Source organism: Prionailurus bengalensis, chromosome B4 (assembly GCF_016509475.1).
Source record: "Prionailurus bengalensis isolate Pbe53 chromosome B4, Fcat_Pben_1.1_paternal_pri, whole genome shotgun sequence".
Classification (NCBI taxonomy): Eukaryota; Metazoa; Chordata; class Mammalia; order Carnivora; family Felidae; genus Prionailurus; species Prionailurus bengalensis.
The window spans coordinates 134,210,998-134,222,361 of record NC_057358.1 but is presented as its reverse complement, the minus strand read 5'-3'; the positions used below and the strand labels follow the sequence as shown (position 1 = coordinate 134,222,361).

The following is an 11,364-nucleotide window of genomic DNA, read 5'->3' as shown; positions in this document are numbered from 1 at the left end:
TCATGGATTGGGAGGTTCAACATAGAAAAGATGTCTATTTTCATCAAATTGATATACAGCTTAACACAATTCCTATAAAAGCCCTTGCAGGTTTTTTGTAGTTACCATAAAATTATTCTAAAATTTATATGGAGGGGTTCCTGGGTTTCTCAGTCAGTAGAGCATCGGACTGTTGATCTCAAGGTGGGGAGTTTAATCCCCACATTGGGCATGGAGCCTATTTAAAAATAATAAATAAATAAATAAACAAAATTTATATGCAAAGACAAAGGAATTAGAATAGCTAAAACAATTTTGAGACGGAGAAGTACAGTCTTGCTTTCAAGACTCATCATAGACCTACAGTAATCAAGACTCTGTGGTAGTGGTGGAGGAACAGACACAGAGATTAATGGACTGAACAGAGAACCTGGGAAAAGACCCACTCAAACATACCCAACTAAATGCTGACAAAGGCACAGAAGCAATTTAATGGAAGAAAGAGCATTTTCAATAAACAGTGCTGGAGCAAATGGACATTCATAGACAAAACAAAACAAGCAACCATTTGAACCATTCTCACACCTTACACAAAAATTAACCTGTATCATGAACTTAGATGTAAAACATAAAACTGTACAACTTTTAGAATAAAACATAGGAGAAAATGTGCGAGGTTTAGGGCCAGTTCTTATGTTTGACACCAAAGCATGATCCATAAAGGGAACAATCGATAAATGGGACTTCATCAGAATTACAAACTTTTGCTCCATAAAAGATGTTGTTAAGAGGATGAAAAGACAAACTACAGAGTGGGAAAACAGTATTTGCAAACCAAATATCCAACAAAACATAGAAGGAACTCTTAAAACTAAGAACCAAACAATCCAATTGGAAAATAGGCAAAAGACACGAAGAGATATATGTATTTTTTGAATGTTTGTTTATTTTGAAAGAGAGAGATTGCAAGTGGGGGAGGGCAGAGGGAGAGAAAGAGAATCCCAAGCAGGCCCTGCACTGTCAGCACAGAGCCCGACGTGGGGCTTAATCTCACAAACTATGAGATCATGACCTGAATCCGAAAGCAAGAGTCAGACGCTTACATCGACTGAAACACCCAGGTGCCCCAACAAAGAAATATTTCACCAAAGAGGACATACAGATGGCAAATAAGCACATGAAGAGATACTCAACGTCATTACCCAATAGATAAATGCAAATTAAATTCACAATGAGTTATCACTATACACCTATCAGAATGGCTAAAATTAAAAACTGTGACAACATGAAATGTTGGCAGGAATGCAGAGAAACTAGATCACTCATACACTGCAGGTAGGAATGAACAATGGTACAGTACCCTGCAAAACACTTTGGTAGTATCTTTATTCAATTTTTTTGTCCAAAAGAAAATTTATTACTTATTTATAAAAGCCTCTCATGCTTTTAGAATTTCTTGCCAGATGCCTCCGGAGCAGGTGCTTTCTGGGCTGGAGTTTTCTGATCCTTCTGAGCCTTTGGAGGCACCGCCTTCTGGACTTGCAGCTTTCCGGGCAGGAAGCTTCTGGACGGGAGCCTTCTTGCCTGCAGCGGCCATCTTTTTTTTTTTTTTTTTTTTTTTTCTGTAATCTTTGCAGCAGCTCCTTTTTTGGGAGAAGCTTTCAGGAGAGCTGCTTTTTGTAGCTTCCTAACTTCAAGCTTGATTATTCCGTTCCTCATTTTCTTTGCCTTCATGACTTCATAACGATCAAAATCTGTCATCTTGGCTTTCCTTTCTCTGGCTTCAATCTTCTTGGTCCGTCTTGTGGCTGCCCGTTTTGTATTGATATCTGCCTTCTGCCAGGCTTGTCAGACATACTTACGGAGGGCACTGTGAGGGAACTCGATGATGAAGTCAGGGAGCTGCATGCATTTGAAAGGCATAGCCTGTCTCCTTACCTGAGTGCAAGGTCCATCAACCAAAGCCCTGTTCTGATCAATAACACCTACAATCATGACCAGCTTCCTGGCACGGGGCCCAGAGTAAACGTAGGCTACTGGGCCAACCTCCGTGAGATGCCTGAACACCACACTGGCAGCGTTCAGTGAGAAGTGGCAGTATCTTTAAAACGTACACACGCAACTACAGTGATTGAGTTCCTGGGCATTTATCCCAGAGATATGAAGACTGCTGTTTACATAAAATCCATACATGGGTTTTAGCAGCTTTATTTATAACAGCCCCAAACTGGAAACGTGCAGATGTCCTCCAATGGGTAAATGGTTCAACTGTGGTATATCCATACCACTCAGTAATAAAAAGGAATGGGCTATCGATATACCCAAGTGGCTGAATTTGCAGATAATTATGCTGAATTAAAAAAACCTGGGTGGTTCAGTCAGTTAAGCACCTGACTCTTGATTTCGGCTCAGGGCATGACCTCATGGTTCATGAGTTCAAGCCCTGCATCAGGCTCAGAGCTGACAGTGCAGGGCCTGTTTGGGATTCTCTCTCTCTCTCTCCGTCTCTCTCAGCCCATCCCTCTCTCTTTATTTCTCTCAAAATAAATAAATAAGCTTAAAATATTTTAAAAAACCATACAAGAGTTACTGTATGATTCTATTTATTTAATATTCTTGAAATGACAAAATTATAGAAATGGAGAACAGATTTCTGCTTGCCAGGAGTTAAGGAGGAAAGGAGGTGGGAGAAAAATGGGTGTAACTATAAAAGGGCGACACGAGGGATCCTTGCAGTGATGGAAATATTTGGGTGTCTGGGCCACATCGATGTCAATATCTTCGTTGTGATATTGTACTATAGTTTTGCAAGATCTTAGCATTGGGGAAAACTGAGTATAGGGCACATTGGATCTCTTTGTATTATTTCTTATAACTGCAGGTGGAATTTACAGTGATCTCAAAATAATAAGATTGATTAAAAGAAAATGCCAGCACCATTTTAAGCTACAGACTGCACTGAATAAGGTATTATCTCTGCCTTCAAGGAGCTCATCAGTCTATCTCATTACGAGCTGAGCACGTAACTGCATTTCTCAAGACATATATGGTGTTCACAGTTTTGGACTTTTCAGCATTCCCCAACCTTGTTTTGGTAGAAATGTTGCCTCATCGTTCCCCATCGCACTATGTGATGCTGGCCCTACTTGTGATTCTGGTAGTGTTGCCAATCACCATCTCACCTCCCTTGGCAGGAGATGGTCCTAAATATTCCAGGACTGGTCATTCATAATATCTCATTGCCCTGTTACTTCTACTAGAATCCTTACAGGGAAGTCCTATATAATGAAACGGGGGGGGGGGGGGGGGAAGAAGTCTCTTTTTCCTCTGGGATGAGTTATTTATTGAACAAGTATTTATTGGGTACCCACCACGTGCCAGGCTCTGTGCTACATGTTGGAGATACAACGGTAAGCAAAGTGGGTGTAGGGAGTCTTAGGCCTCCTGTAGCTTAGAGTCTACAGGTAGAGGCAGACAAAAGCAATTAATTGCGAATCAGGTGAAATGCAAAATAAAAGAATGAGGAAAAATGCTGTGAGCAAAACAACCAGGGTGGCCAGATATATACAATTCCTAATCTTATATAGATTTCCCCATATATTGGGGAAAGTGAAGCTAAGAGGTTAAGTAAATTTTTATAAGATCCGAGAGCTGGTTAATGACCAATAAGATTCTAGCCCAGGTATGTCTGGTACCAACCGCACTAAGCCAGTTTGGATCATTGAAAATTGAAGTCCTTCCTTGAGAAAGGGTGGGAAACAGCATCATGAGGTAAAGATGTTAGGGGCTCAGGATCTGAGTCATAGCTAAATTCAATCTTGACTTGGACGAGTTACTTTAACTTCCATAAATCATGGTGTTCTCATTTCTAAAATGAGGAGTGATAAGAATTATTGCTGCAGAGATTAAATGAAATAACGCCACAGAAAGCCTGGCCCAGCACATCACCCCAGTAAAGGCTCAGTGAGTGTTAGGTTTGCACATCATGGTTTCAAGTCCGAAGAACGGAATTCCAGCCAGATCTTCTACTTAACTACATGAAGTTTGGTAAGTCACAACCTCTGGCAGCCTACTTTCCATGTCTGTAAGATGAACATAATAACGTACCTCACAGGATCACTCTGAGCATCAGTGAGATAGTAATGTAAGTGAAAGTACTATCCAAATACGGCAATTTTATTATGAAACTCATGGGGTATCTTCTCTGACCAGTGGTCTTGACTCCCTTCTCTTTAAAAAAAATTTTTTTAATGTTTATTTATTTATTTTGAGAGAGAGAGAGAGAGAGAGCACCAGCAGGGGAGGGGCAGAGAGAGGGAGAGAGAGATTCCCAAGCAGGCTCCATGCTGTCAGCACAGAGCCTAACGGGGAGCTTGAATTCACAAACCATGAGATTATGACCTGAGCTGAAACCAAGAGTCGGACGCTCAACTGACTGAGCCACCCAGGCGCCCCCTGAGTCCCTTCTCAAATGCAGCTCATGCCTTCCTTCCTGTACTGCCTCTGCAACTCTATTACAATGTTATATTGTATTATAATGCTTTCCATGCCAGTGTCTTATAGACTAAGAACTCTTCGAGGGCAGGGACTGTTTCCCCTCTTCACCCCGGCACCTAGCTCAGTCGAAGCTCAGCGAAGTTGAATGAGCGACGATGAGTATGGGCCTGGGCCCCAGTGTCTGCAGTACAGGGCACTGGGTGGGAGCACACCTCCCCTTAGCAGTTCATGCATCTGCCCAGCCAGCCCTGAGCTGCCCTCACATATTTCACCCAAAGCAAAATTTCAATTGCAGGCAGGCTTCTTTCTGTTGATGAGTAGTACACATCTGAACTCCCCCTCTCTTTGGCCAGCAGAGATACACAACCATATGCATTATTTAAAACAAAACAGAACAAAACTATAGAGTTCCATGTTGACCCTTTCTATGTTGTTCCCTTTTGCACTGACACGTTTATTTAGGATAATTTTGCTCTAAGTTATGCATTTTGTAGTTATGTAGTGCTTACATGTGTTACTGTGAGATTCTCAAGGCTAAGATTTATTGCAGAGAGAAATGGACACTCTTCACTGTCTTGAAAAAAGAGGGAGGACTTGAGACTCTCTGTCAACTGCATGTTCTCGCACCCACTCAGCTGCTGTCTCCTGGATATGGATCTGGGGGTGCCCACCTTGGCTCTTGACTTTAGCTGTGTCCTCACCTTTTGCCTAATTCCCTCTGGTCAAAGACTACACTTGAGTAGTCATCTTTGGGGAAGTACCAAGAATATCTGTATACTCTCCTCTTGAGCCCAGAATCAACATTTTAATGTTTTATTTATTTATTTATTTATTTATTTATTGAGAGAGAGAGAGAGAGAGAGAGAGGAAATGGGGGAGAGGCAGACTGAGAGGCGGACAGAGGATCCGAAGCAGGCTCTGCACTGACAGGCTGACAGCAGTGAGCCGGATGTGGGGCTCGACCTCATGAACTGTGATGTGAGATCATGGCCTGAGCTGAAGTCAGATGCTTAACTGACTGAGCCACCCAGGGGCCCCCAGAATCCACGTTTTAAAATTAGGAATGATCGTGTCATTCAAAGAGTTTGGGGACAATCTGTATAAGTAATAGATCAGAATGTTTGGGACTAGCTGTCTGGAAATGCAGCTAGACTTTTTACATTAATTTCTATAAAAATAATTCCCCTCTTTGCTACAATGTGGAATTTTCCTGGAGTATAATCTTGACATAAAATGATATCATCCCATAAAAAATTCCAAGGTAAAAATAAGAGAATTGGGAATTGCTTTTTCATTAGGGTTACAGATGTCACTAACCCTCTTCACGTATATTTTTATACATAAGTAATTGAAGCCACTCAGAAGATGCTGCTTGGATGTATATTAGTTTACCAGAGAGTGTTTTGGCTCTCCACAAATGCTTTAGGTGAACATGGTCAAATTGGTTGCTGAGGACCTGAATCAGATCTAAGATAGATTCTAAATGGTTCCAGAACAGCGGGGAAGAAACTGAGAAGGAACTCAGTCAAGAACCTATTTTGTGAGTTTCAGTCCAAGATGGTGACTGAGGAAGACCTTGAACTCACTTCCTCCACGAACACACCAAATCCACGCCTACTTACAGAGCAATTCCTCCTGAAGAAGAAGTGAGGGCTGACTGAACAGCTTCTGCACAGCAAAAATATAGAAAGACCACACTGAGAATAGGGAGAGAGACAGGCACACAGTAACGAAGGGAACCCCCACCCTGAACCCTGAGAACTGCCGTGGGGCAGTTCTCTAGTAGAGAGCGACTAAGAGCAGGTTCAAAGCCATGGTTTGAAAAAGCAACTAGAATATAAAGGATTCAGCCCTAGAACCGTGCCACACGTTGGGGAGCTGCTGGACCGCATTCTGGAGTGGGGGTGGGGGTGCAGGTTGGGGGTGCTGGGGAGTGCCGTGGTTCACAATCTCCCTCCACCTTGAGACAGGAGCAGAGCTCCTGCTGCACAGTCTGCAGCTTCAGTGAGCTCTGGACACCCTGGGGCACAGAAAAAAAAAAAAGTCGTTTAAAACAGCAACTAGAGGGGTGCCTGGGTGGCTCAGTCGGTTAAGCCTCCGACTTCGGTTCAGGTCATGATCTCACAGTTTGTGAGTTCAAACCCTGTATTGGCCTCTGTGCTGACAGCTCAGAGCCTGGAGCCTCCTTCTGATTCTGGGTCTCCCTCTCCCTCTGCCCCTCCCCTATTTGTTCTCTGTCTGTCTGTCTCTCTCTCTTTCAAAAATAAATAAACATTAAAAAAAATAAAGCAGCAACTAGAAGAGTATCATCTGGTTGGCTGAGTCAGTAGAGCATGTGGCTCTTGATCTCAGGGTCATGAGTTCAAGCCCTACGTTGGGCACGGAGCCTATTTAAAAATAATGAGAGTAAAATAAAATAGCAACTAGAATATAAAGGTCCATCCCAAGAACCCTACCAAATGGTGGGGGAGCTGCTGGAACACTCTCTGGGTCAGAGAGGCTGGCAAGTGCTACGGTTTACATCCCCCTCCATTTTGATAGTGTGGAAGGGAGCAGAGTCTGGGTGCCCGAGCCAGCCTACTGCCTCAGTGAGCCCTGGGCTCCTAGCCCACGTCAGCCCAACATCCAACCAACGTGGCCCAGTGCAGTGCACAGCGGGACACCCCTGGTCAGTGCCCACTAGAGCTGCAGGCATCTCACCAAGGTGACAAAGGTGCGAGCACCCTGGAACACTCCACGTCTGCACCACTTCAGCCCCAGATGACTTGCCTGGGCACTGCTGGAGCAGAGCGCCCTGGGACACCCTGGCCCGTGCTTGCCTCCACTCTGGCCTCTCCGCCAGGGTGCTCTTATGTGGAGTGTCCTGGGAGACTTCAGCCTCAGCTGTCCTCCCAGTGTGCCCACAATGCAGAGAGCCCCAGAACACCTCCAGCCTGTGCCTGCTTTGGCTTCAGCTGTCTTGCCAGTGTGCCCTCTGTGCCAAGAGTCTTGGGACTACCCCGGCCCACACTCCTTCAGCTCTGGCCATCCCACCAGGGCAGCCCCAGCACAGAGTGCCCTGGGACCCCCAGCCCACACCAGCCGTATCTCTAGCCAGCGAGTCAAAGTCACCAGGCACGCAGTCCACACAGGGGATGACCCTACACAAGATCATTCTATTAAGTTTAGGGGAATTAGCTGTTCCACCTAATTCACAGAAACAAACACAGAAAGTCAAGCAAAATGAGGAGACGGAGGAATATGCTCCAAACCAAAGAATAGGAAAAACCTCAGAAAAATAACTAAATGAAAAGGAGATAAATGAACTACCCGATCAAGAGTTCAAAGTAATGGTCCTAAAGATGCTCACCAGACTGGAGAGAAGAGGGAAAGAACTTAGTGAGAACTTCGACAAAGAGATAGAAAACATAAAAAAGAATGAATCAGAGCTGAAGAATACAATAACTGGAATGAAAAACATGCTGGAGGGAATCAAGATGCAGACGAACAGATCAACAACCTGGAAGACAGGGTGATGGGAAACACCCAAGCTGAAGAGCAAAAAGAAAATAGAATTTTAAAAAATGAGAAAAGGCTAAGGCATGTGTTGGGCAACATTAGGCGAACAAACACTCGCATTATGGGGGTCCCAGAAGGAGAAGGGAGAGACAAGGGGGCAGAAAACTTATTTGAAGAAATAACGTGGGGAAGGAAACAGACATCCAGGTTCAGGATGCAGAGAGAGTTCCAAAGAAAGTGAACCTAAGGAGGTCCACACCACAACACATAATAATTATAATGTCAAAGGTGAAAGATCAAAACACTGATTCCTCACCTAGAACCATGAAATTGGTAGTTCTAAGAGTAGGCATGAAAATCTGCATTAAATACTAAACACTCCATGTGAACTTATGCTTATTAAAGTTTTTAAAGAGCTACCTGAGGGGCGCCTGGGTGGCTCAGTCAGTTAAGCGGCCGACTTTGGCTCAGGTCACGATCTCGCGGTCTGTGAGTTCGAGCCCCGCGTCGGGCTCTGTGCTGACATCTCAGAGCCTGAAGCCTGTTTCAGATTCTGTGTCTCCCTCTCTCTGACCCTCCCCCGTTCATGCTCTGTCTCAAAAATAAATAAACGTTAAAAAAATTAAAAAAAAATAAAGAACTACTTGATATCAGAATGACAGATTTTACATTCTTCAAGGTTGCTTAAGGCATGTACTGATTTTTAATAACGTGTGTGTGTGTGTGTGTGTCTGTGTGTCTGTGTGTGTGTCTGTGTGTGTGGTGGAGTAGGGTGTGGGGTAGGAAGAGCGCTAAAGTTTGGTAAGCCTGATAGTTCGGGAATTCATTATGAAAATGACAATTTTTTTGAGGGTGGTGATCGGATAAGGTGACAGAGAGAAGGTATATGAACAGGCACTCGTGATAGATGTCATATGTTTATGGGTGCTTGATGGCTTTGCTTCACTACATAAGTCCCTCTGTGAAATAACCTCTGTTATGGTGATAGTTTTCAAAAACTATTATAAGAAATAAACTAGATAGACAAACATATAATGTAATACATGTATTTACATTTGACCAATTCCTAAAAGATAAAAATTGGTATTTTTAGGAGTATGGTATTCTTTTAAAGCCTACTTATCTTATAAGTCTTTATTTTGGATAATTTTATCATGACCAATTGCTCTCAAGCCAATATATAACTGATTTAACAAACTGTAACCACCAGGTGAAACAACTTTAATAAACTAGCAGTTTAGCCAATTTCTTAAATTTCTCATTTTCAGTGCACGTTAGTCTTGGAACTTCTCTCTTCATAAAGATGAATACACTTTAAATGTAGATGATATATAGTGAAGGCTTTCTACTCTATTAAAATTTGCCACCCATGTTAAGCTTATCTATTAAAGAGAAGGTGAGCAAAAAAAAGGATCGCAAACATGTGCATCACCCTCAAAAATGTCTTCGTGCCCTTTGTGATTCCCTCCCTCGCATCCCTCTTCATCCTCCACTTGCTTCCAGGTGGCCACTGAATCTGCTTTGGTCATTGTAGATTAGCTTGAATTTTCCAGAATTTATGTAAATGGAACCATACAGTATATATGTACTCTTGCTTTGGTCTGACTTCTTTCCTTCAGCATAATTATCTTGAGACTTATGCATGCTGCGGCGTTCATCAATAGTTCATCCATTTTTACCACTGAGTTGTATTCCATTGTATGGTCGTACATTTATACGTTAGTCCCTTCACCTGTCGATGAATGTTCTGATTGTTTCCAGTTTGGAACTGTTACAAATAAAGCTGCTATGAGCATTCCTGGAAGAAAGGCAAAACAGACCTTACTTCATTTTCAGTATGACCTTTTGCAAGTTAACCTTTGTAAGGTGTGTTCCATCAAATAGCAACTTGATGTAAAGCAATAAAATGGTGGAAAAGCTGTCAATTTCTAGAAGTTAAAGGTTTTTTTTTTTTTTTTTTGAGAGAGAGAGAGAGAGCACGAGTGGAGGAGAGGGGCAGAGAGAGAGAGAGAGAGAGAGAGAGAGAATACCAAGCAGGCCCCATGGCCAGCACAGAGCCCCACGCAGGGCTTGATCCCATGACCCTGGGATCATGACTGAGCCGAAATCAAGAGTCAGACGCTCAACCAACTGAGTCACCTCAGCACCCATACATTAAATTTTCGTTAGAATGGTATCAAACTTCGCTATCTTCTTCTGTATCAGGAGATCTTTACATATATACTCTGGTCTTGCATATTAAAAAAAGACATGTGGGTTTTGTTGGAAGAGGGTTTATACACTCACTGTGTAACTTCATCATTTGTGCACTCATAAAATGACAAAATCTGTTGGCCTTCAGATATGTTCCTCACCCTTTTTCTGTTGTTTCATGTCATGGGGTGGGGGCAGGACTGACCTGGAGGTCAGTGTCAGCTGGCTTCTGGCTCAGCCAGTGGGAGGCACTGGTGAGAGGTGAGGGGGAGGGGGAGGAAGGAAAGAAGGGTAGAGGGAGGAGACAGGGGAGAGGGAGGGGGAGAGGAAGGGGAGAAGAGGGAAGGGTTAAAAGGAAGGGGAGGGGAGAGGAGAGGGGAGGAGGAAAGGTGGGGGAAAGGGAGGGGAAAGAGGAGGGTTAGAAGGGAGGGGTGGGGAAAGGAGTGGGGAGGGGAGAAAGAAAGGAAGAGGAAGGGAGGGGGAGGGGAGGGGGGAGAGGACAGGTAAAAGAGGCGGGACAGAGGAGGGGGGAGGGGTAGAGGGGAGGAGAGAAGGGAAGGGAGGGTGAGAAGTGAGAGGAGGTGGGGAGGAGTGGAGGGAGAGGTGAAGGAGGGAAGGGAGAGGAGGAGTGGGGGAGGGGCGAGGCGAGGGGAGAGGGGGTGGCCTAGAGGGAGGGAGTTTACTTTCCCTTCCTTTTCGTCCTGTCCAGCGGCATCCCCAGCAGGGGCTGAGTCTGTGATGTCGCCTCATCAGCAGGCAGGCCTTCTGTGGCCCAGCTTCTGCAGCTGACTTGTGAGGGAAGCTTCCAGCCATTGGCAGTCTTTGGGAGGCCTCAGATGCCATTGTCCTGCTCTTGGGGCTCCTATGAGACCAATTCCTGATATTACATTTTTCTGTTTTGAATATTTAGAGTAACTTCTATTTTCCTGACTGGATTCCGACGGACATACGTGCCCCTCAGACCCTAGAGGCAAAGTGTGATAACGTCTTTCGTCAGCAGCGTTGGTTTCGGAGCAATAGTCATAGCTTAGCGGTGAATCCCACGGGGTGGCTCATGAGATGCGAGGACAACAGCATAACAAAATAGTACAGTCTAGAGAGGTGGAGTGACACTGAAAAAGACATCCACCTGTGGATTGTCGCAGGCTGAGGAAATGTCTCTGGGGAAGAGGCAGGAGCACTGTTGGGGGCTGGAGA

The 11,364-nt window shown here is 44.2% G+C and overlaps 1 pseudogene; it reads right to left on the bottom strand.

The window, feature by feature from the left end:
* Nucleotides 1–1,383: 1,383 nt before the first annotated feature.
* LOC122473691 lies at nucleotides 1,384–11,010 on the bottom strand (annotated as a pseudogene).
* Nucleotides 11,011–11,364: the final 354 nt, after the last annotated feature.